Source organism: Ursus arctos, unplaced genomic scaffold (assembly GCF_023065955.2).
Source record: "Ursus arctos isolate Adak ecotype North America unplaced genomic scaffold, UrsArc2.0 scaffold_21, whole genome shotgun sequence".
Lineage (NCBI taxonomy): Eukaryota > Metazoa > Chordata > Mammalia > Carnivora > Ursidae > Ursus > Ursus arctos.
The window spans coordinates 40,576,875-40,602,648 of NW_026622886.1; the positions used below are offsets into that span (position 1 = coordinate 40,576,875).

The window sequence follows — 25,774 nt, forward strand, 5'->3', positions numbered from 1 at the left end:
TTCTTCTAGCACTGTACTTCTGGGATGAGCCCTACTTGGTCCTGAGCTATGGTATTTTTTTCTGTATTGTCACATTTAACTTGCTAAAGTTTTGCTAAGGGTTTTTACATCTGTCCTCCTGGGGGATGTTGGTCTTTAGTTTTCATTACTATCTTTGCCTGGTTTTGGTAGTCAACTAATACTAGTCTCAGAAAATGAGTTAGAAAGTATTTCCTCTTCTTCAGTTTTCTAGAAGAGTTTGTTTAGATGTTCTGTCTTTCTTAAGTGCTTGGTAGAGTTCACCAGTGAATTTTCTTTGTGGAAAGGATTTTCATTCAACTTCTTTAACAGATTGCAGTTAAAAAGTAGATTGGGGGGGTATGTGTTGTAATAAGCAATGGGTATTATGTAAAACTGATGAATCACAGATCTGTACCCCTGAAAAAATTTTTTTTACTTTTGCCTTTTTATTAGAGTAACAAGAAAAAAAAGAAAGAAATCCTTTTTTAAAAAAAAGGAGAAAAAAAGATTTAACTTCTTAATAGATACAGGGCTAATCAAAATCTAGTTCTTCCATCCTGAATGAGCTATGGAAGCTCATACTATTCAGTACATATGTGCATTTTATTAAAGTTGTTACGTTATTGGCATAAAGTTCTTCATAATATTTCTTTCTTTTTCTTCTTCTTCTACTTCTTCTTCTTTTTAGAGAGTGCATGCAGATCTGCAAATAAAGACAGACAGGTAAACAGGGCTGGATGATGGTGGGTCATAAACTATAGTTGGGTTTTGTTCTTTTTTTTTTTTTTAAGATTTTATTTATTTATTAGAGAGAGAGGGAACACAAGCAGGGGGGGTGGGAGAGGAAGAAGCAGGCTCCCAGTGGAGAAGCCTGATGCAGGGCCCGATCCCATAACGCTGGGATCACGCCCTGAGCCGAAGGCAGACACCTAGCAACTCAGCCACCCAGGCGCCCCAGTTGGGTTTTGTTCTAAGTATAATGAGAAGCCATTTGGGTGTTCAAATCAGGGAGATAATGATATCTGACTTACTTTTAAAGATACCTCTGGTGGATATATGGAAAGTGGACTGTGACAGGGCAAGAAAGGAAGCAATAAAACCAGTTAGGAGACTATTGCAGTAGAGCAGGCATAAGATGATGGTTGAACCTGTAGTCTGTAATGGAGGTGGTAGGATATGGAGTTAGTAGAGTTGACATACTTGCTAATGAGCTGGATGCAGGGTGTGAGGGAAGTTGGTAGCCTACATGATTCCTAAGGTTTTGGCTGAAGCAACTGGTCAGTGGTGGTGCCATTTCCTGAAATGGAGGACAACTGTGGATGGATTAGTCATGGGCTGAATTGTGTCTTTCCTCAACCCCACTTTCTGTGTTGAAAGCCAGATCCCAGTGTGACTGTCTTTGGAGACAGGGGCTTTAAAAAGGAGGAATTTAAAGTTAAATAAAGGCATAAAAATGGGGCTGTAATCCAATAGGGCTTGTGTCCTTATAAGAGGAGGAAGACAAGGGGGGTGTGTGTACATAGAGAAAAGGCATGTGAGGGCACAGCAAGAAGGTGGTCACTTGCAAGCCAAGGAAAGGAATCTCGGGAGAAATCAACCATGCTGGCACCTTAGACTGCTAATCTCCAAAACTGTGAAAGCAAATTTTTTGTTGTTTGAGCCTCCCAGCCTGTGGTATTTCATTGTGGCAGCAATACGACCCTAGAAAACCTAGCAAACAATACAGAAATAAAGAAGATAGTGGGGAGAAATATCAAATTCTCTATTAGACATGTTGAGTTTGAAATGTCTATTAGATTTCCAAGTAGGGAGGCTGAGGAGGCAAGTGGATATACAAACTCAGGGAAGAGATGGAAGCTGGAGATGTAATGGAAAGGTATTAGCATAAACCTGATATTTACTATAAGGAGAACACATATTACCCAGTTTCTATGGTCCTATGAGGAACCTCCATCGGTGTTAACAGTCCTGACTTCTCACTGTTTTCGGAGTCCCTCTTCCCTAGGAGGAGGATTGACATAACTTGATTGGTGAGTTTGGGAGAAAGAACCAAGTTTCATTAATTTCTTGTATCTTTTTGGGATGTCTGCCTTCAGAGAGTATAAATTTTCTAATCTTCCAGGCTGTGAATTTTTCAAGTTGCAGTTTGCACTGGGAGAAGCTTGTGGTTATACAAATGTTCCTCTGATTGACTGAGATAGTCAGCAAAATATTAGCAAGTTGAGTTACACTGTGACTCAAGGGGAGAAATAGTTCTACAGAGTTCCAGGCAGAAGGACAAGGACCACCACATGCAATGGTTGTAACAAAATTGAGCTTTGCCTGGAATTATATTCTGCAATAGAAATATTTCAAAAACCAGTAATAGAGGTGGCATTTTGATCTTTCTTTGACTCTATATCTATGGTGAAATTGATTTGCACTTTAGGGTTCGCTAGATAAGGTCACCTATCTAATGGATACCAATAGAGAAAATCATAGGGTCAAACATAGAAACTTGGGGCTTTCCAACAATTAGATGGTGGGAGAGGAATCATTAAAGGAGATTGAGAAATTAAGGCTAGAAGAAACCAGGAGAGTGTAATGGTGGAAATCAAGTGAAGAAAATATTTTAAGAAAGAACAGTCATCCGTTTCAAAAGCTGCTGGTATGTTGACCTGAATGAGGGTTTATGAAATTGGTGGTGTGACCATCTCCTCTCTTTCTGGTTAATTTCGTGAAAAGAAGAGAAAAGCCATAACTCCAGCTGGCTTCACTGGAGGCAAGATTATCAGTACAGACTCCTACATTCAATTAATTAAACATCTCCCTCAAGAAAGGTGACCGTTTGTCCTGGTTTGTAGATCAGGGAATGAGCAGTTTCCTGAGATACAGGACATTCAGTGCTAAACTAGGAAAAATCTGGGGTAAACTGGAATGAGTTGGTTACCCTGTCTTCAAGTAACACCTCCTGCAAACACGCAATTACACACATAATCATAATCATACCACTGTGGCTAATTATCTTGATCCTCCCAAGGTAAGCTGTTCCGCTGAGAGTGTATATTCTTCTCAGTAGTGATATAGATGTGGATTGGGGGAAAGAAAAAGAAAAAAGGAAAATTGCTGACCCACCCAATCACAGATAAGGATGCTAGCAACAAACGTACTTGCAACTGTGTAAGATAAAGACCATGGTCTCCTGATGTAAGGTGATAGTAGAGAGGTGGGTGAGAGAGCATGATTCTATAGGATGTAGTTTCTCCTCAAACATGGGGGAGGTTTCCTTAAGCATGTAAGTAAATGGTAATCCATTATCAAAGTAGGGAATATGAAGAAAAGGAGATTTGTTAGAGAAGAACGATGATTTTTGTTTTGAACATGTAAGGCTTGAAGTACCTGGGGGCCACTAGAGAGTGTAGTGTGGCATAGTGTAGTTCTTAAGGGCATGGACTTGAGCCTTCCTGCCTGGATTCAAATCCTACCTCTTCACTCATGATTAGTTCTGGGACTTTGAGTAGACTTAATCTACTGGACCTCAGCTTTTTTATATATAAAATGAGCAGAATAGTGGTGGCTCTGCCTCATAAGGTGATGGTGAGGAACAGTTTCTGACACATAGTAAACAATAGCTACTCTTCATAGACTGGAGGAGCTGGATCTATGGGAAAAGGGCTAATTAAAAAAATTTTTTTTTCTGCTCGCAAATTGCGGTGTTGTAGCAGTTTGGGCAGGACTCAGCTGGGTGATTCTTTTGCTAGTCTGCCTGGGGTCACTGTTCTGCTGCAGTCATCTGGCAGCACAACTGAGGCTGGAGGGCCTCTCTCACATGTCTTGAGGTTGGGTCTACCTGTTGGCTGGGAATGGTCCCTTATCCTCATGGAGGCTGTCCCAGGATTCCTTATGTGGTGGTCTCAGGGCAGCAAGAGCCCGAGAGCAAAGGCTGAAAGGTTTTTAAAGCCAAGGGTCTGAAGTCATTTGATGCCCCTTCTGCTTAAGTGAAGTCACAGGGCCAGCTTATAGTCTAGGGGGAAATAGCCTCTATGTCTTAATGGGAGTGGTGACAAAGTTATATTGCAAAGAGGCACACACATAAGAATTGGAAGAATTGTTGTAGCCATCTTTGTAAACTTTGTAAACAGATCAGACAATGATCTGATGCGATGTTTTTTCATGTCATTACTGAAGGCCTACCAAACAGGACCTCAAATGCATAACAATCTCCCTACCCCCACTTATGCCCAGAATAAGCCTTGTGCATGATACACAAGGGTAAGTGATGGGTATAAGGCTAAGAATGAGTAAAGGTGCAGTTTGTTCTAGAGTTTGTACTCTGATGTGATATTACCTATTGTGAAACTCTCCTTTTATGAGAATATGGGTGGCTGGCCAAGCCAGCAACAACTGATCATAGGTATAGAACTAAAGAAGAAAGTGTTCTGAGACCTGAGAGCTGGAGAGAAGCCAGTATATCTTCAATATTGGAGAAGTCAAAGTGGAAACACAATGAGTAAACCTGATAGAAACACAAAGTCTCAAAGGACCAGGACAGAATGAAGACAATACCTACAACACTCAGCCCTACTTTCCAGTGGGGTTTGCTGTGTGGGCTAACAGGATCCAAAGGCAGATGAGTACTTACTGCAGTGGTTGACAGGGGGACTTGGTACCAAAGAACAGTGTCAGGCTAATGCCGCTCTCTTCTCTGCTCTGAAATCTTCTGGGGTCATTGAAGTCCTTCCTCCTCCCTCTTCTCACTGGCCAATCATGGCTATTAGCTAACCAGAAAGTGAGGGAAGAGGTCACTGTTTCAGTAAGGAATGGGTATGTTTCCTATTTGGGATGCTTCTTCTATTTACCACCACCGTATCTACTATATTCACATTTATCTTCAGATCCCAGCAAGTGACAGCATATTAGGATAAAGGCATTGTCGTGGAGGCAGAGGTCCAGGAAGCCATGTTGCCCTTGATGTTGAGGTCAAAGATGACCCTGTACTAGGATGGGTCACAAAATCTTGCAGAGATCATAGGAAGATTGTTTTTTAAAAACCCACTTTTTAAAAAAACCAAACCTTTCCTGATACAATCGTGTCTATAGTTCCTAGCTAGGGCCTCTGATTTTCATTTTTTTCTGTTTTCCTTTTGGAATTTGAATTCAAGGAAAAGAATATTGAAGGGTACATTGGAGCACAGTTCTGGTGTCAGCCTGCCTGAGATCATACACGTATTGGCTATATGAGTATGGTAAAGATAAATAACCTTCCCATGCCTCAGTTTTTTTCAGGTGTAAACTGGGGGCAGTGACAGTAGCTACCTCATGTACTTGTTGTAATAGTTAATGTAATTAAATGAGTTAATACCTGTGCAGCTCTGGCAACAATGCTGAGCACATGGTTAGCATTCAAAAGTTCTTAGCTATTATTATGGCCTTTGTTTTGTTGTTTGAATTTTTACATGCCATGTAAGCCATGATAATAAATTACAGAAAGATACCCAAATATTCCCATTTGAAAACTGTTTGCAGTTAAATTGAGGAAATAGGGTATGCATGCATAAAATATTTAAAGAAGAGTTAAAAAGCCATGTTTGAGAAAAACACTTAGACTAATTACCCATACAAGTATTGAGGATGATGAAAATGGGGAAAGATATTTAATAGGGGACTTGCAACTTAAAAGGAGGGACCTTGAAGAAATGGTGTTTAGTTTGGGATTCTGTGGGGGGATCACTGGCCACTGTGGACAGCCACATTCAGTCACCCAGCGCCCATCCCCCCAGGTCAAATGTGGCTGGTGGGGAAGTGGTATGCTCTTTTCTACTGCTCTCACTTGGCTCTTCTTAAATATTCTCTCACTCCGCTTTTTTGGGTGTGTGGGTCGAAAGTTCAGGAACTTGTCGCTCTGACATAATACCAGTTTGCTCGTGTTGAGTTGCAGTTTTCATTGTGATCTCAGAAGTCGAGTTTTCCACAACACTCTATCAGCTTCTCTTCAAGGGCATATGAAAGCCGATTTCAAAGAAAACAACGTTCGCCCTTCTTGGTGAAAAGTAAGGCACTTCTTGAGCTTTGAACATTTTGTTTACTTCTCTGCTTACTTCACATATTTTGTCCAGATTCCGTTATCTGGTGGAAATATGTGCGTAATTCTACAATCGCATTTCTTTGCACATCTGAAATTTTATGTGGCAGTTTGCAAACAACTACAATTTTTTAGTTTGGTCTTCTTTAGTGGTTGTAACACTGTATTTCTATTTTTAGTCCAGTGACAAATAACTTTTGGTCCTTCTCTCTTAAGATTTTATTATATTGGTATATTTTGATGTGTATTTTATTATATTAGTGAAAAAGAAAATCAAATGTTCCCTTATACTCTCTCCCTCAAAATCGGTCTCCCTGATACTAATGCCTTCACTTTATTAAAAAATTTTTTTTTTAAATGCTGTTCTCTTTAATCCACACACAACACTGCACAAATTGGCTTGCTAAAGCACAGGTCTGAGAATGTCCTTTCCTTTAAAAAACCCCTGATGGCTTTTGTGGCACACATAGTCAAGCCTGCATTCCATCAGGTGACATTCAAGGCCTGCCAGAGCTTCTTCCCAGGCCTCCCTGCTCTTGCTGTTGTTCAGAGCCCACTCCCTTGCTAACCCTGTGTGAAGGGAGTTCTCACACCTCAGTGCCTTTGATCATGCAAATTCCTCTCACAGCATTGGCCTTTCCTCTTCTCTTCCTGGACTTGATCATGTTTCAAGGACTTTCGAACCAGCCCTTCCAGCTCTAAATAATTGGTTTCCCTCTGGGTTTTCCAAGCTTAGGACTCTTACTTTTGTTGGTCATTACCTGTTGGGGGACTTCTGTCAGTAAAAGCCACAGTTTGTTTAGAAGTATTGAGATAGTTGACTTCAGAGACTGACTGCCTTCTGAATCAGTTTGAATTTTGGGAAACTTGAAATTTAAGACCTCTAATTTGTCCATTCCTGCCATTACGTTTGCTGTCCATAGGCCCTCTAGATTCTGACTTTTATTACAATTTTATTAGAATTTACCCAGAATTCTGATAGCATGTTATGAGCAAGTTGGAAATTAAAGGCACTTGACCTAGTACGGGAGCCCCTTTGGTGTCTGGGGTTCTATTTCCATTGTCTTCTTCAGGCCTCACTGAGGTCAGCCTCATTAGACCCACTTATACAGACAAGGAAACTCAGATTCTGAGAGTCTGGTGATGTGCTCCTGAGGCACATGGGGGCAGGGGAATGCAGTGAATATAGGCATAGGTATCTGAAGGCAGACTACGTGGGTTTAGAGCTACACTGCCTGGGTTTGAATCCTGGCTCTGCTAACTAGCTTGTACCAGTTACTAAACTTTTCTGTGCCTCAGTTTCCTTCACTGGAAAATATGATAGTTTTGTCTTCCTTGTGGGTTTTATTTCTCTTAAGATTAAGTCAATGTATATAAAGCATATAAAACAGTGTGTGATGTGATAAACATATATAAGTGTTAGTATTACTATTACTATTAGTATTAATATTAACAACTCTAATAAGCACAGAACTAAAAAGTGAATGAATCAGGATTTGCACAAGGTCTGTTTGGCTCCAAAATCTGTCTGCTTGTACATGTCAAACTTCCTCCTGCTCTGCCCATTTGCCTTGACATTAAAGGGTAGAGTGAAACGTTCTTTCATCTTTTCCCTTAGGAATTCAAACTCTTTATCAAATTATTGTGGTTTAAAATGCATGACTAGTACCTCCTGCATACTTTCTGGGGATTGAAGGCTTTAGCAACCTTAGCATGAGAGAGACCAAATTCTAAAATTATTTTGGTTTAAAATGTACAACCAGTATTTTCTGGGGTTTGAAGACTCTAGAAGCATTAGCATAAAGGAGACCAAGTTGTGCTTCCATAGAAGAGCATGGTAAAAACCACGGGTCCTACTATGAAGGTTGTTCCAGGGTGGTTTGCTACAATATTAATATTGGTATCTGCCTACTGATGTTTGGACTGTCTACACCAGGCCACATGGTAAGGAGGGACTCAAAGCGGCCTGAGTGTGCTTGTTCCAGCACATGCACTAGCAGCTCTCTCTCTACCTTCTTTCCCTCATTAAGGGGTGAAGGAAAGTTTTGTAAAGTTGTAGGAGTTTGTCTTCCTCCACACCCCCCTTCCCCCTTCTTCTGTTCCACAGAAAGGCATGGGCCCCACATTGCTCAGGAAGAACAAAGCGGAGGTGAGAGGTAGATAAGAAAGGTGTTATGTTTGGCATGACTGGTTTAGGCTTAAGGTTGGGCCTAAATAGACATTTAGGGTGAATTTTTTATATCCCTTGGGTGTAACTTGCTGTGTCTACATCCATATGATACCATATAATTAAACAAGAGACTTTGTTTGTGAGATGCATTCCCTAAGAGTATCCTGTTTTTAATTTAGCGAAATTCATTTAAATCCAACATACTCATTCTGGGCTTAGAGCCATGACATCAGACTAATTTCTGTGGGTATAAATTTGTATAAGATAAGGCCAGCTACTTCCAGGAGTCCTAAGTCTTATTCAGAAAACAAATGAGTATAACTCTAATATGATGTGTTAAGTTCTATGATCATGCAAGCAGGAGAAATGGCCTAGATGATTGGCTGGGGTCAGTGGTGGTAGGAGGAGTAGTCAAGAAAAGCTATCCATGAAGAATATAGGAAATCATCACATGGAAAAAGAGATGAATCCATCAAGCAAAGGGCAGGCCAGGACCTTGGAGATGTGAAAGCACCTGGTTTATTCAACTGATCTAAAAATGGTAGCTTCAAAATGTTCCAAATGTTTTATAAGATGACCACCTTTATGGCACCTATGAGGCAGGTTCTATTATTATTTTCATTTTACAGATGAAGAAACCAACTTGCCCAGTAATATAGCTGGGAAGTGACAAGACTTGAACAAGGCAAACCACCTCCAAAGAAAGATATGATTGTTAGCCATTAAACTTGACTGCTATTCCCTATACCACCTCTCTAGGTTGCCTCTTCTCAACAAGGTTGGCCATCAGAATCACGAGGGAGATTTCTACAAATGTACAGATCCTGGCACTTCCCCCAGGGGGAATTTCATGCCTCTTCTTGGTAAATGGCTCTGTTATTCCACTAGTTGCTCAACCTTGAGCTTCAGAATAGTTCATGACACCTCTTCCTTTTTTATTTTCCACAATCAGTTCATCTCCAGATTTTGTCAGTTTTCCACTGAAAATTTAACCTGAATTCTCCCATTTGTGTATCCACCTCCACTTTCAGCACCCAAATCCAAGCTATCCAAACCAACTGTTCTTTCATCTTCTCTTCTGTCCCCCGTCTAATCCATCCACATCACAGCCACAGTGATTATATCATCCTCTGGCTCAAAGTCTTCCAATGTACCCAAGTTGCCCTAGGGATTCAGCCCACACCTTCATGACAGTTTACAAGGCTCTGCATGGCTGAGCCCATTCCTGTTCTCCCAGTTTATTTCCTGTTGTCCTTCCTCTTGTCCAGCCACATGGATGTTCTCTTACTTCCTTCAATGCGACAAGCTCTTTTCTACCTAAGGGTCTTTCCACATGCTGCTGTTCCTTCTGTGAGGACTTTTATTTATTTATTTATTTATTTATTTATTTATTTATTTGTTTGTTTGTTTTTAGAGAGAGAGCATGCAGGAGGGAGGGGCAGAGGGAGAGGGAGAAAGAGAATCTTAAGCAGGCTCCATGCCCAGTGTGGAGCCATACATGGGGCTCCATCTCAGGACCCTGAGATCATGACCTGAGCCGAAATCAAGAGTTGATGCTTAACTGACTGAGCCACCCAGGCGCCCTGAGAACTATTATTTTCATACCTGGTTCCTTCTCAGGTTTCAGACCTTCCCTGACCCTCTTTGACAAAATATCCTTTCTGTTATTTTCTTTTAGGACAAGCTGTTCTTCTTTTATAGCACCATATGATTACTTATTGAAATCAGTGTTCCTAGCATAGGCTTGAAAGGTCTATGAAGGTAGATATTGCACCTGCTGTATTCATCATTGTATACGTTCTACCTGGCCCGATGTTTGGCCCAGAACAGATGCACAATACAGTTTTAATGAATAAGTGATGGACAAATGTATTTAAAGCTGCATGAGATTGGAAAAGAGGTCACTGCATTTAGCAAGGAGACCACTGGTATTGTTCACTTGGCTTGTTTCAGTTAAGTGATGGGGAAGAAATCAAAGCTAGTGAATCCTGAAGTTGAATGAGGAAGCAGAAAGGAAATCAAGTTAATGTTATGTGAAGGAAATAATAATTACCATGTTCCAAATCTTGAACTAGGCACTAAGCATTTGCTATTTAATCATTGCAGTAACCTTTTTTTTGAAAAGATTTTATTTATTTATTTGGGGGGGGAGAGAGAGAGAACAAGCATAAGGTGGTGGGACGGGCAGAGAAAGAGAAGGAGAAGCAGACTCCCTCTGAGCAGGGAGCCCAACATGGGGCTCGATCCCAGGACCCCAGGATCACAAGCTGAGCTGAAGGCAGTTGCTTAACTAACTGAGCCACCCAGGCATCTCTCATTGCAGTAAACTTATGGGCTTCTATTATCTCCATGTTTTAGATAAGGTAAAAAATCTCAGAAAGGTTAAGTAATATGCCCAAGGTCATATATCTAGAACAGAGCAAAATCAGGACCAGGCCTAATTTCAGAGTCCATGCTCCTGACCAATAAAACCAATGGCTCTTGAGTGTGCAGAAGAATCATGGCAGTGGGTACTTATTTAAACCACTACCATCAAGAAATTGAAATTCTGCTACTATCAAGAGAATGAAATGAAGTAGGTGTCAGTGATAATCTAGGGACAAGCATTTTGAATGATTCTAAGGCAGGTTGACCTGTGGATCCTGCTCTATGGAGCATCACTCCATGCTATGCTTCACGAGAGAGCAGATTTTAGGTCACTTGCAGCTTCTGATGTAAGTTCTAAGATCTCTAAGACTTCATTTCATCCATATATTAATAAAAGTTTTCTGGGGCCCCTGGGTGGCGCAGTCCATTGAATGACAGACTCTTGGTTTTAGCTCAGGTCCTGATCTCAGGGTTGTGAGATCGAGCCCCGCATCTCCGTGCTCAGGAGGGAGTCTGCTTGAGATTTTCTCTCCTTCTTCCTCTGCCCCTACCACTTGTGCTCTCTCTCAATCTCTCTCTCAAAAATAAATAAATCTTAAAAAAAAAAAGTTTTCTCACAAGCTTTTGTGATTAAATGAGCTAGTTTGTAGAATGCTAACATATAGTAGGTGCACAATAAATAATGGCCTTCTCTTAGACTTTTCTTTTAGGAACTTTCACTAGATTAGCAATGGAAGAAAGCAGTAATTCGAAGCTGTGCTAATTTCTGGGAAAGTTTTATTTTCTCCCCCCTCTTACCTCTATTTTATAGATAGAGACACAGTCATAGAGAGTACTGGGCCCAAGGTCATAGAAGGTAAATGGTAGGGGCGCCTGGGTGGCGCAGTCATTAAGTGTCTGCCTTCGGCTCAGGGCGTGATCCCAGCGTTCTGGGATCGAGCCCCACGTCAGGCTCCTCCACTAGGAGCCTGCTTCTTCCTCTCCCACTCCCCTGCTTGTGTTCCCTCTCTTGCTGGCTGTCTCTGTCAAATAAATAAATAAAATCTTAAAAAAAAAAAAAAAAAGAAGGTGAATGGCAGGCTTTCTAACCTCTGTGAAGTGCTGGTGAAGAAATTAGACTTGGAGAGAAGTCTGTAGTAAATGCTTATTAAATTGAATTTCAAATTTAGCTATTCTTTCTATGGGTTTTCTCTTCAAAAAGAATATAATCTTCCCTTTCTCCTTTATTTGTTGACTTTTGTATTTCACTCTTTTTAAATATATGTCCTTGTGTTTTTATTATAAACATCAAATCTGTTTAGGAGACCACAGAGTACTGAAATCAAATAAATATAGTCAGTGTGTCAGGGTATAGGCGGACCATAAGCACAGGAGAATTGTGGTGTGGATGCTTAGAAATTGCTCATAGAAGCTACAATAACTCTAGAGGCTTCAAAATAACATATGTGAGAAGAAGGTGAAGCCTTTGCCCACAAGGGAGGGATGACTTGCTCCTGGCTCCTTGCCTCACGGTGGGTGAGATTAGTAAGGACTCTGGGACCTTGTCTTGGGCCTTTCCCTCCCAAACTTGACACCAATTCTATGCTTCAGCTTTTCTTCAGTTTTTCCCTGGCTGTGCCTTTATCATGCAGAGCATGTGACTCCACTTCCCTCCTTCTGTGGCTTTGCTTTTGGAGCATGAACACGTAAGCCAGCCTGAGTTGAAGCCTCTGCCTGCATGTCAGCTAAAAGCTTTATGTCTGTCTGTCTTGCCTTAGATAAGACCTCAGTAAGTGTCCAGGATTTTTTTCAATTGATGTTTTGATCCCTTAGTTCTTATATTGGTGCTTTTGCTTTTAAGATTCACTTTGTTCTGACATATTTCATACTTGGTCTCAGTGCCTGGGTTTTTAGCTGCCCTTTATCTCAAAATCTGCTTGTATGGTGCATTAGAAATATGTATGTTCCTCTTGCTCTTTGTGCCATGAATAACAGTTAATCTGACTACTTGGAAATAGACTCCATTCTATTTTCCAAATTTACAGTAATTTAGTATGTGAGTCAGCGTTCTCCAGAGAAACAGAACCAATAGGAAGTGTAGATACAGAAATTAGATATAGATTCATTTTAAGAAATTGGATCATGTGATTGTGGAGGCTTTGTGAGTTGAAAATCTGGGGAAAGGTTGGCAAACTGGAGACTCAGGGAAAGGTTGCAGTTCGATGCAAAGGCAGTCTGCTGGCAAACCAGAAAGAACCAGCACGTCAGGTGAAATCTAAAGGGCAGTCCACTGGCAGAAGTCCTTATTGCCGAGGGGAGGTAAGGCTTTTGTTCTATCCAGGTCTTCAATTGATTGTGTGAGGCCCACCTTCACTATGGAGTCCATCTGTTTTATTCAAAGTCTACTGATTTAAACAAAATCTCTTCCACACATCCTCACAAAAACATCCAGAGTAATGTTTGACTAAATATTTGGGCACTGTGGCCAGCAAAGTCAGTATGTAAAATCAATCATCATGAGCTTACTGTATTTCAAACTGGATTCAACAGAACACTATTGTAGATGTTAATAGATTGGCGTGAAAAATAAAGAAATTCAAAGGTTAAATATATTTGTGGCATGTTACCTACTGTACTTCCCTCTCGTAGTGTCCTATTGCACATTCGTCTGTTAAAGACTGAGAATTCCTGAGGTCAAGAACATTGCTTACTTTGTGCACTGCTGCCCAAGGAAGGCAGGATAGCCCTGACTCTGTGGTGCTTTGCTTGGCAGCTGCCACCTCCACCAACACATGCGGGGACGTTGTTTCCCTAAAATTCCAGAACTTGAACCCTGATTCTCAGACCTCAATTGCATAGAAATGTTTGTCTAAGTGCTAAAAATATGTGCTACCACCTAATCCAATAAAATAGGACAACCATTTTAGTTAGCTGTCCACGGCTTTCTAATAAATCACAGGCAAATGCTTAACATGTCTGTGCAGCGTTGAGGCTGAGCTGTCATGAGTAGTGCTTGGTTGTTCCAGTTCTGTTGTTTTCTCCTTTGATTGCACCTTCCCATTTTGTTTGCACTGCTCTGTCCCATGCCATTTCACATCCCTCTTTTGCCACTGCATGTTTCTTCCCTATACCTCAGGAAGTTTTAACCCAACTGAGTCCTACCATAAAAAGAGCAAAGGTTTCATTGTTCTTTTTGTGTGCTGTTTTCCTTCTGTACTTGGTGGCAAAGTCTTTTACCCTGTGCTGTGTGCCAGTAGTTGTCTTTCCCTAATTAAACTACCCATAGGCTGGAATTATATTATGCACATGAAGTGATAATAATTGATATTGTTAGTGATATATAAACATATGCTTGTTGAGTTTGATGGGGTTCGTAGAAGTTACACCAGTTGGGGGAATCTAAACTTTCCACCTCCTCAAACCACAGGCCCAGGTTAGGTTCATGGCTTTGACACAACTTACCTTGAAATGCTTTCTGGAGGAAGATAGTTACACATGTTCTTCCCCTTCCTTCTGTTCCCTTTATTTTAGGGAGAAGTGGAGGCGGCATTTCCTTGGTTTAGCATAGCCTCTTCCACCCCCCAATAATCTTTCCTGTTGAGACGGACACATCTACATCTATATCGTTCCTCTGCCTGTCTAATGGCTGTCATGTACTGAACTTAAGGTGACTCCTCTGAATGCAGAGGACCTTGATGTTGTCTCATGAAGGACCTTCCATCCCAGCTCTGTCCACTGACCTGGATGTTTCATTATGCATGAGGTTAAGTCACCTAGCCCTGTGGTTCCTGATGGCTCCCATCTCTACACCATAGCAGCCCACTCCTATGATCAACCCTGCTTTTGCAAAGCACCTGGAACTCTTCTATCTCAGAAATTTAAAATCTTTCTCACTTATTATAGATTGTTTTTCTTGTACTTATTTTTCTTTTAAGAATGTAGATACTCCTAAGTGGCTTAAAACCTCAAGCTGTTCTCAGAGGATCACTGTTGGTCTTTCATTCTCCCTAATTCCAACCTCCTCCAGGATAGGTGAAGAAAAGAACCATTGAAGACTTACAGTGGAGACATTAGAATGAAAATCCTCTGTGTGGTGAAATCGTCATTGATAGCAGTCTAGGAAGACCAGGCTTATGCCTTCCATTGTCTTCTCTTGCTCTGCCCCACTTCTGTCCTGAGGCTAGGAAGGGGATGGTGTAGGTGCATGCTGTTTAGGGGCCTGAGGGTTGTAAATAATAGATAAATAGAAGGGGTGAAGTCTCCTGAGGGGTGAAGAGATCCTTTGGGGAGCTGGTTTGGGCCAGATGTAGGGCTGGTGCTGGCTGGTGCCAGGGCTAAGACAGAGCAGGGCACCCCGACAACAGAGCCTGAGAGTATGGCACTGAAAGGAGGAAGCAGGAGGCCTGTGGCTTGTTTGTTTTTTGGATCAGGGCTTTAAGGGGAGCTAGGGGCAATATGTTTCCTTCTCGGTCATTCTATATAGTTCACCAGGGTTGAACAAAAGGCAAGGATTCAAGACTGATGCCTAGCTCTAGAATCAAGAGTGTGCTACTTTGGGAGATTCTGGAGACAACCTAGCATGGTGGTTATGGTGTGGACTCTGGAGCCAGACAGTCCTGTGTGACCCTGGGCAAAGATCTTTACCTCTCCTGGCCTCAGTTTCCTCCTTTGTAAAATGGGAATACAAATAGTAATGAGTAGGGAAGCATTAAGATATGTCAAGTGCCTTGGCCATTGTTGCTTTGCATTCTTTTTATTCTCTTATGGTGGTGATGCATCCAAAGAAGGCAGGTGATAAATACTTGCTAAATGAGCCAAGCAATGTTATTTGATTGAGAAGACTGACACAGACACAGAAAAACGTGTATGAGTGTTTTTAAAACAAGCATTGACCTTCAACATCTCACGTTTCCAAAAATATCAATTTCTCTCACACCTTTAGTGGTCATACAAACTGCTTAGGGTCCTAGGTAGAGGTAATTGCCAGGGGGACATGACCAGAGTTGAAGCTCAAAGCCTTGTATGTCAGGTACTCCCAGGATAGTCACTGTTGCAAGGGTTGGAAAAGAGAAATCGGGGAAGTCTGGATAAGTCTCAAGCTTTCCCTGAGAGGTAAGTAGGTGGCAGTGGATTTGACCCTTGGAGATTAGGGAATGGGAGCCGTGGAGGTAAGGGGCAACACTATCAAAATCCACCACTCCAGGAGAATCAGCAAAAGTGCTTCACACAAGGCAAAGCATTTGTAAATCCATCTGTCCATCCTGGCAGGAGGCTGATACCCGCATTCCCTGGTACTTCAGAAATATTACGAATTTAATTAATGTGACTTAAGACACTTGGCATGAAGAGTAAAGCCAATTAGAAAGAAATAAAAAGCAAAACAACCTGGAAACCACAATCTAGCGACTGGGGCTCAGGAGGCAGAAAAGAAATGTCAGAGTAGGATGTGCTACATTTCCACACTACACTGCTGACAGCAGGAGGCTGGCTTTTTTTTTTTTTTTTTTTCTGATAAATGAACACCCCCACATAAAGGAACATCAGACCTTTCCAAACTCAAAACAGATTGCTAGTTCTAACATTCCAGAGTAGCTGAAGGAGGCCTGTGACCCAAACAGGAAATAGGAAAGCAACAGCTCACTCTTGCATTGAAATCTGGTGTATAATCCTTGTCTATTATTCAAAACATCTCCTGTTTTATAGACTAAGCAGGGGTGTGGCCAGCAGGGCAGAGATGAGTCTTGGCTCCCACAAAGTTGGGCCAGCTGTGATCCTCTCACTTCAGCCCATGGTACTGGTAGTGGAGGGAACCACAGCCAGTGGGTGTCAGCTGGCTGTGGTCTTACCGTCCTTTTGACACCAGCACTCCTGAGTTCAGTCTGTCTCCTCTGCACTTGAGTCTGTCAACTCCTTAAGTGGGAAGTAAATAGTAGAGACTATTATTGAGGAAAATCAAGTCTCTAATGCTACCACCAGTCCACTGCAGACAATAAATGTAAGGGCTAACATTTGGGACTTGTTGACTAGCTGGAATGTCATCTCAAGGTCTATCCTATGATGCCTCTTTAATTCCACACCTTGAAATATGGGCTCTGTGGGGAGGCAGCTCTCTCTGCATTTTCAGGTTATTTGGGAAGAGTTACAGGGTATATGTGGCAGTGAGAAATGATAAGCTTAGTTTCTGAGAGAGACCACAAGAGAAAGACTACATTTATAGTGGTGGTTAGACACTTTAAATTCTTAGTAACCAATTGTCAAATAATTGAACCACAACCCACATTTTGATTAAACTAGGTCAAATTTAAGTTTGTGTTGCTTGACTTTTGGTAATGTGGGCTGGTGTGGCAAAGAACCACCACAGAAGTGCTGCTCAAGTGAGCACACAGTGAGACTATGGTATTTATTGTAAATGGGCCTCTAGTCATAACAGTTTCTGTTGTTACTGTACTTCAGGAAGCAGGTAAATGAACTGGGTTGATATCACCTGGAAACTCTCAGGCTCCAAGGGCTTTCCCCAAACTGACTGAGCTGCCTCAATTTCTTTATCTAAAAATGTGGGCATGATACTAAGAACCTACCTCCCAGGGGTGGTATAAGGATTAAATTAGATAATACATTCAACGTTTGACAGAGAACCAGGCACATAGTAAGAACCTAAATAAACAGTGGCTGTTATCTTAGCCTAGGAGACTGTTACCATCCCCACTTTGCAGAGGTGGAAAGGAAGCTGAAGTGCTCCAGTAATTCCCCAAGGACAACAGGGTAATAAATGAAATGATGCCATGAGGCTCAGCACATGGACAGTACCCCAAATGTCCTTCCTCCCTCTTCCCTAATATTTGGTCCAGCCAAGGTAAGCACTCAGAAGCAGAGAAACCTAGTGAAGTGAGAACATTGACTACCATATTATGAATGAAGCACATGGGGTGGAAGGCACAGATTCTGATAGGTTTGTCAGGTCAGCAAGAGTTCATCAAACTAGAGGGGCGCCTGGGTGTCTCAGTTGTTAAGTGTCTGCCTTCGGCCCAGGGCACGATCCCAGGGTCCTGGGATAGAGCCCTGCATCAGGCTCCCTGTTCCGCTGGGATCCTGCTTCTTCCTCTTCTACTCCCCCTGCTTGTGTTCCCTCTCTCGCTAGCTGTGTCTCTCTCTCTGTCAAATAAATAAATAAAATCTTTAAAAAAAATAAAAAGAGTTCATTAAACTAGAACAAGGCCTAAGAGGTAAACTTGGGTAGAACCAAGGCAATCAGATGGAGGGGGATGTGTGTCAAGAAGCTTATTAGAGAGGACAGCACAAAAGGTGTGTGAGTGTGCCAAGGGGGTACAGGGAGTGGGATTTGAAATCAGGGAGGTTGGAATATGATGGAGAAACCAAGAAGATGAGGCATGCAGGGCCACATTTTGCTCTTAGTTATTTTGATGAAGAATGTATTCTTCCAACTGGAATCTGAAGAGCAGAAGACCATGGATATATACTTGGGGCTTAGTGAAAATTAGTTTTCTGTAAAAGAAGTCCGTACATAACTCAACTTTGAGACATGCTGAACAAGGGCTGTTCTCTGCTTTTGATAAATTACTGCATTGATTAGACAGCATCCTCACAGTAATCGAGACTTCAGAACCACTCTGTAAATTAATCCTTTCAATTAGAGATAATTCAGCTTATCAGTGATACTGTTACTTGCTTCAGATGATAAGCCGTGCATAGCTCACATCCAATTCCGGACCTGAGTGTTCATGGAGTTCCTTAGGTATGGTGGTATACATTTATATGTGGCAAAAGTTAAATCTAAAAATATCTCAAACAACCTGAATCGAAGTGTGTGATAATGAGATTATTATGAATCTTAGCTCTAGAGCTACATTACCACATTTTCAATTCCTTAATATTTTAAGGTTGCTTTCATTTTATTTTTAAATTAGAGTAATTTTTCTCTCTGTGAGCTTCAAATATGCTAATGTTGAAACACCTAATTCTTAGTTAGCTCAAACCACATCACATATTGCTTCCGGAGTGTATCTCTACACATTGGATAGAATGAAGATAAAGCCCTAGGGATTGGGCAAGCCCTGGATGGACAAAGCCTGGATTTCCGAACGACTGCATGGAAGATGCTTGCTGATGTGAACACTTGCCCAGGAACTTTTACAAGAGCAAGAAATGAACTACTATTGTGTGAAGATTCTATCTTTTAAAACCTTCTCAGTCCAGTAATTCAGTTGGAATAATATATTTTGATTCTGTACATTTGATTTCTTAGCTCAAATAATAGAACATCTTGCTTCTTTGTCTTTCCAAACCAACAATACAGTTAGAATTAAACATTTATGACTATTGATAATAATAAATGCCAATCATTATTCTAATGAATTTAAACATAGTATCTCATTTCAATCTCATAAGAATCTTAAACTGTAGGATTTTCAAATCCTCATTTAAAAGATGAAGAACTGATAAGATTAAGGCACAGAGAAGGGAAATCATTTTGCCTAAGATCAGACAACTGTCAGGTGGCTAAGTTTGGGAAACTAGATTTTTTTTTTTAAAGAGAGTATGTATGCATGGAAGGGTGGGGGTGGGGCGGAGGCAGAGGGAGAGAGAGAATCCTAAGCAGACACCCCACTGAGCACCACACCTGACAAGGGACTCAGTCTCAGGACCCTGAGATCATGACCTGAGCTGAAATCAAGAGTCTTAACGTTTAACCGACTGAACCACCCATGCGCCCCTGAAAACTAGATTATTTTGACTCAAAGGTTATATTTTCTCCTGTAAATTTTCAACCACGGAGCAGCTGCACATCCAAATTGCATGTGTGCTTATGGCAGAGACTGCTTTCTGTTCACTGAAATCCTTCCTACTGGCACAAGACCACACTATATTTTCCTTCCTCCTTTGCAGTTAGGTATGGCCGTGTTGTCCTTAATAGAATGACAGCAAAGGGAAAATTCATTCTACTTTCAGTCTGGTCCGTTACAACTTCCCACATGTGCTCCCTCATGCTCTCTCTCCTTCTGTCAGGTGGAAGCAAATAACAATGAAACCATAGGGTATGAAGGAGCCTACAAGATGGAGTCTCAGTTACTGAATGATTGCACGGAGAGGAATTTCCCTACCGATCTCACTTTAAACCATTTTATGAGCAAGAAATTAACTTCTATTGTGTTAATCTGCTGACATTTTTGATATTTTCTCTAAAATTCAGTCCATTTGATCCAGGGAATTCAAGATGTATCTTCTCATGATCAGGATTCCAGGTCATCTATTTCCTCCCTTCCTTCCTTCCACCCATCCATCCATCCATCCATCCACCTACCTACCTACCTACCCACCTACCTACCTTTCTACTTTCTACCTACCATAGGTAAATAACTTTTCCAAAGTATTTTCCTTCAATTTTATTGTATAGATGTGGAATATTTGCATTGTACAATTCCTTGGAAATAATACACAGCAATTATAACACAAGAATTTAGCAGCTGTTCATGTGTTTTAGTGATTACTTTGGAACTGTGACTGATCTCCAAATCTTAGGGGAGCATAATGAGTTCCAGATATGGTAAGGCCTCCTCCAGCTATTTTTGTAGTTTAAAATTGAGACCATGTTTTCTTATATTATTTTATTCTTTATTAAACTTTTTTTCTGACTGAAATTGACTATGGAAACTCATCAACACAGTAATAAATTTGATCTTTTTATCAAATGCCTTGAATGTTTATTATAGGATGATACTCTTATTTGTTAAAGGGGGGCATATGCAGAAAGCCTTTGATATATCTAGATCCATTGATTATTAGTAGAAAAGCATCATATGAAGGTAGCTAATGTTTTACAGTGTGCTTATTGCATGGCAGGTGCCCTTATAGGGACTTTGCATAAATTAAGTCCTTTAATCCTCAAAATGAGCCTATGAGGTTAAGCCCTATCTTTTATCCTTCTTTCACGATGAGGACATTAAGGCATGGAAGCATGAAGAAAGATGCCCAAATTGCATAGCAAGTAGGTGATAGTGTTGGGATATGGACCCATGTAGCCTTTAACCATAACCACACCGCCTATTTTAATAGGTAAGTATTGATTCTATTGTGATTTTCTTTACCATTCTATAGGTATATTAGTTTTCTATTGCTTCATAACAAATTACTAGAAATTTTGAAACTTACAACAATATATACTTATTATCTCACAGTTTCCGTGGGTCAGGCGTCCAGATTTGGTTTAGCTGAATCTTTCCTTAGGGTATCACAATACGTGTAGTCAAGGTATTGGCCAGGTCAGGGGTCTCATCTGAGTTTCAGATTCTTTTTCCAGCTTGTATAATTGTCGGCAGAATTCATTTCCTTGTAGTTGTAGAACTTATTATAGCAGCTTCTTCAAAGCCAGGAAGAGAATCTCTTTGTGACCTCATTGAAGTTCAGAATCCTTTTAAAGGGCTTCCAACTGATTAAGTCAGGTTCACTCAGGATCATCTCCTTTTTGATATTTGTCAACGAATCTGGGATCTAATTACATCTGCAAAATCCTTTCACTCTTGCCATATAATCTAACCTAATCAAAGATGTAACGGAATCATGCATGTAACACCAGGGGCATAGATAGATCATGGGGGCCATTTTAGAATTCTGCCTACCACAATGGCACAATGTCTGATCCCTTCTGTGGGTGAAGGAGATGGATAAGTAATACATGATATAATGAGATGATATCTCCATTAGAATTGACTCATCAACTTCAGCTTATAAAAATATCAGGGGTTTGTTAAAAGTTACATACATAAAATTTTCCTTCTTTAACCTCCTTCTAGAAGAACTCTTTTCACACTGAAAGAAGGTTGATAGTATACATAAGTAACTTTTTTGAATTAATTATAAATATATCTTGCTAGTTTTCCAGGGCATTTCTTAAAACCACCTAGTTACTTTTGTACTACGATCACCCATTGGATAAAAATGAAACTACACTAAGATCTCTCATACACTCACCAAACATACCATGTTGCATTCATCTCTTCTCACTGTCTTCTCCTCCTATCATTCTACTCCAAGTCCCTTTGGTGCCTCTGGCTCTCGGCACATGATGTACCTATTTATATGCTCAGTTTTATCTGAAGTACCTTTTATATCTCATTCCCACCCCATCCCGTACCACTGGTCTGCCGGTAAATTCTCTGGTTCTTCAAGACTTGGCTCAGATGTTATTTTGTGTGTGTGTGAAACTTTCCCCAATTTCCAAGCTGAAAGATAAGAGTAAAAGTGGCAGAAGAGGGGCGCCTGGGTGGCACAGCGGTTAAGCGTCTTCCTTCAGCTCAGGGCGTGATCCCGGCGTTATGGGATCAAGCCCCACATCAGGCTCCTCCGCTGGGAGCCTGCTTCGTCCTCTCCCACTCCCCCTGCTTGTGTTCCCTCTCTCGCTGGCTGTCTCTATCTCTGTCAAATAAATAAATAAATAAAATCTTTAAAAAAAAAAGTGGCAGAAGAAGGATTTGAGTTCTAGCTTCAGCTGGAGGGTAGAAATGGGGGATAATACTGGTCTGTACCCCTTGTGAAGGGTTCTGTCTCATTCTGGATTCAAGAGTGTTCTAGAAAGAAATACTTCAGAAAAAAATAAAATGAATTTAGGAAATCAAAGCTAAACTAAAAATATACATGTGTACTCCTAACATGTTCTATCACTAAAGAGGTTGAGATATAAAATGTCAAATGTGCTCTGTAATGTCTGGGACTTCGTTCTTTTTTAACTCTCCACTAAAAGGAACCCGAACTCTTTAAAGACTAGGTGGACCTTTTACTCTTGTCTGAATGCAGAGCAGCTTAAAAATACCTGAAGTAATGCTGACAATGGAGTCAGCTTTGAGGGATTTCCATTGTCCAACTTAAAACCATTTCAGCATAAAAAATAATTATTCATAAACAAGTTCAGTTCTTGATTCCATGAATCCATAATGATAATCAAAATGGGAAAAGATGAAGTTCATAAAAGACATTGTGATGTGAAAGAAGATTGAACATAATAGATATGCTTAATTTTTATTAATTTTAGAGAATGGTGGTATTAACATATGTGAGTGTTCTGTTTCTTTTATTGGCTATATGGTCCTTTATTAAACATAGATATATACTTTTCCTGCATGTAGGCAAGGTAAAGAGAATTATGAGTAATCCCAGGAGTTCTGAAAAAGTAAGAAGTATACCAAGCATAAGAAAGACTGTGACCAGCAGTGTAGGAATACATGTGTAGAAATTGAGGGTTGAAAGAAGATAGATTCACCACATTATCCACTGTAAACACAATCTCTCATCTTCTAGGAAACAAAACCTCTTGGATGATTGGACTAATTATCAAGAGATGCTAACGAGGGGTCATAAGTTGATCATAATGCTAACAAATCATTCCAAAATTATATATAATAATGAAAGGACAACAGTGTGTCTTGCAAGCCAAGTAAACCTTTAAGAACGTATCATTTCAGAAAAACATGACAGATTGCCAGGAACCAAAACTGTTTGAAAGATGTGAAAGAAAAAAAAAAAAAGATGTGGTCTTGAAAAGGCCCACTGACATGATAAGTGCCCTTTGATGCTTGAAAGAGGAGGGGGGCACACAGGGGTGGCAGAAATAGTCACTGGATTAAGTCTGAATCACTCTGGAAATTTCACCCAGGGCCCAGGTCCTGATTAAGGATTGATTGATCATAACCTGCAAACTGCAGCGTTTGCTGGTCTGAGACAATATTTCTTTCCCCATTGGTTAAAGGTTACTTTAACACTAGAAGGTATAAATCAATTGGGAAATATAAATAAGTGAGTCTTTAATACGCTAAGTGAGGGTAAGACAGTAACTGCTTTAATCATTATAATAATTTGTGTTCCATTTTTCCTATTAATCTACTTGTTTGCTCCTAAAGTACAATATTATTTATTTATATATGTGGATACTGTAAGTATATTGCTTATCTGCCTCCCTTTTTCTCACCCTTTTCCCTTCTTGTCAAATATAAGGGCTATATTGATGGATGATTGACATACAAAAAATTGTAGGTAATTTAATGTATACAACTTGATGTATTTGGAGGTAAGTATACACCTGTGAAACCATTGCCACAATCAGCGCCATAAACTCCTACCTCATCTCCAAAAGTTTCCTCCTGCCTCCTTTGTTTGGGGTTTTTGGGTTGGTTTTGACCACTGATGCATCCAAGACCCAACACAATACTTTTCACATAGTAGATGCTCACAAAATATTTATTGAATGAATAATTGTCTCGTAAAGGTTTTTGTAAGTTGTGTTTTTAAGGTTTTTGAATAATTTAAGAAAAGTCAACTCACTAGACTTGTAACTATATTGAAATTTTAATATTGCTGTTTGAGCCTAACACAGATTGAAGGACATTTCCAAAGAGAGGGAGGGGACAAGTGGAAAATGGTTCTCTGTGTGTGTGTGTATGTGTGTGTACGTGTCACATGCTGGCTAATCTGGTAGGAAGAATTGTGTGCCAGCATAGACTTCCTGAGGCAAACCCTCTATTAAATAGAGATCTATAAAATTCCACCTCCTAGAGTTTTTATCCAGAAGGATTTCAGGAGCGAGACAGAGCTCTTCATCCCTGGAGGGTGGGTCCAGCTATTATTTTCTCCATATTTGGCTGAGGAAACTGAATCTTATAGACAAGTTAGGTGTGACAGAGAGAATATTTTTGGAATCTCTCCAGATGCATCTTTCTTGGTGGATGAACTAGCTTCTCTCTCTGCAACCTGTCCACTGCTACGATTTTTAGAAAAAGAGACAAACTACCACCTCAGAAAGGATATAAAAAGAGGGTATGCATAGAGAATATAAAAAGAATTTCATTACAAGTAATGGGATATTTTCCCTTCCATTCTGTGGACTGCTGAGGAAGAAAGGAAGGAAAATCAGGGATGCAGTTTTTCGGTATATGTATCCTACTTAGAAAGTTCAAAGAAGAGCCCAATTTTTCCCCTACCACTGCTTGAAACTCTGGAGGAAAGAGCCTTTCAGATATCCATCAGATGTGATAGAATAATTGTGGCCTTGGCAAGTGGCTAGATGGATAAGACAGAACTTTGACTTCTAGGGGTTCTGGAAGGTCTCTTAGGCTTCAGTGAGTGGATGGATGAGTGGTTGTGTTGGTGCTTGGAGACCAGAGAATTTGCAGAGGCCTGAGGATGCACAAATTGCTGCAGTGTGAGAAGACACATCAGAGGCAAATGGTCAGGACTAGAGTATGTGCCAGCAAAATGCTCCAAAGGCCAGTGTGGACCCAGTGACACATCAGCTGGGAGGGGACCAAACCATTCACTGGGGATCAAGAGGGCTTTGTCATGCCTTGATCTTGCTGCCATGTGATCATATCAACCCCATCCTCCCCATCTTTGGAAAGAGCAAAGGAAGAGAAAGGAAGTTGGAAAGATTCGACATTTATCCAAAAGAAAATGCATCATAGAAGAGTCCATTTAAAAGAGAAGAGACAATATAATACCTAATATTGGCAAATTTTTAAAAGAGTGTTTTTCATCCCTTGGTACCCAGTGAGGTGGATGTTTATGAGGAAGAGTAAATCTATGATAGAAAATAAAGAAGCAGCATATTGTTCATATATCTGGGTAGTACTTGGAGTTCCCACCCCTGCTAGCTGAGGAACATATTGAAGCCTGCCCAGGTGTGAGGGTGTAACTTCAATCTCAATCTGGATCCTTAGGGTAAGATTCTACCCAGTATACCCTAACATCCTATTCTCAGATGTCAGCAAAATCTGGCTGCCCTACAAACAGTTGCTACATATAAACTAACTTAGCCTTGGGTATTCCCCCAAACAATAGAATTCTGTGAGCATTGAAGCAAAGGAGGCATTAGAGTTTGAGAAAGGAAGAAATCCATCTGACCTGAGTTCAGGAAGGGAAGAATGTGATGTGGGATCCCTGAGGATCCCATGGGCACACAAATGAGTGACTGGGGATGGGAAAGTGAACTCTGTTAAGCTCATGGTATGGTCTCTTTCTCTCTGTCATTTCCAGTGTGGACTCACAGAGGTTCGTCAGATGCTCAAAGAAAAAGAATAGGATCGGTAATAGGATGGGTAGTAAGGAGGGCACGTATTGCATGGTGCACTGGGTGTTATATGCACCTAATGAATCATCGAACTTTACATCGGAAACCAGGGATGTACTGTATGGTG

General features: G+C 40.7%; 1 long non-coding RNA gene across 2 annotated transcripts in view; it reads right to left on the minus strand.

Moving 5' to 3' along the window:
- Window positions 1–461: 461 nt before the first annotated feature.
- The window catches only part of LOC113256305 (uncharacterized), a 44,737-nt gene continuing 19,424 nt past the window's right edge, over window positions 462–25,774 (minus strand). Inside the window, exon 4 of one of the 2 annotated variants that reach the window (XR_008960765.1) lies at window positions 462–703. This is a non-coding gene — a long non-coding RNA (uncharacterized LOC113256305). Of the gene's footprint in view, window positions 704–766; window positions 4,758–25,774 lie in introns of those variants that run through there. The other variant, XR_003316641.3, reaches the window with a different exon arrangement.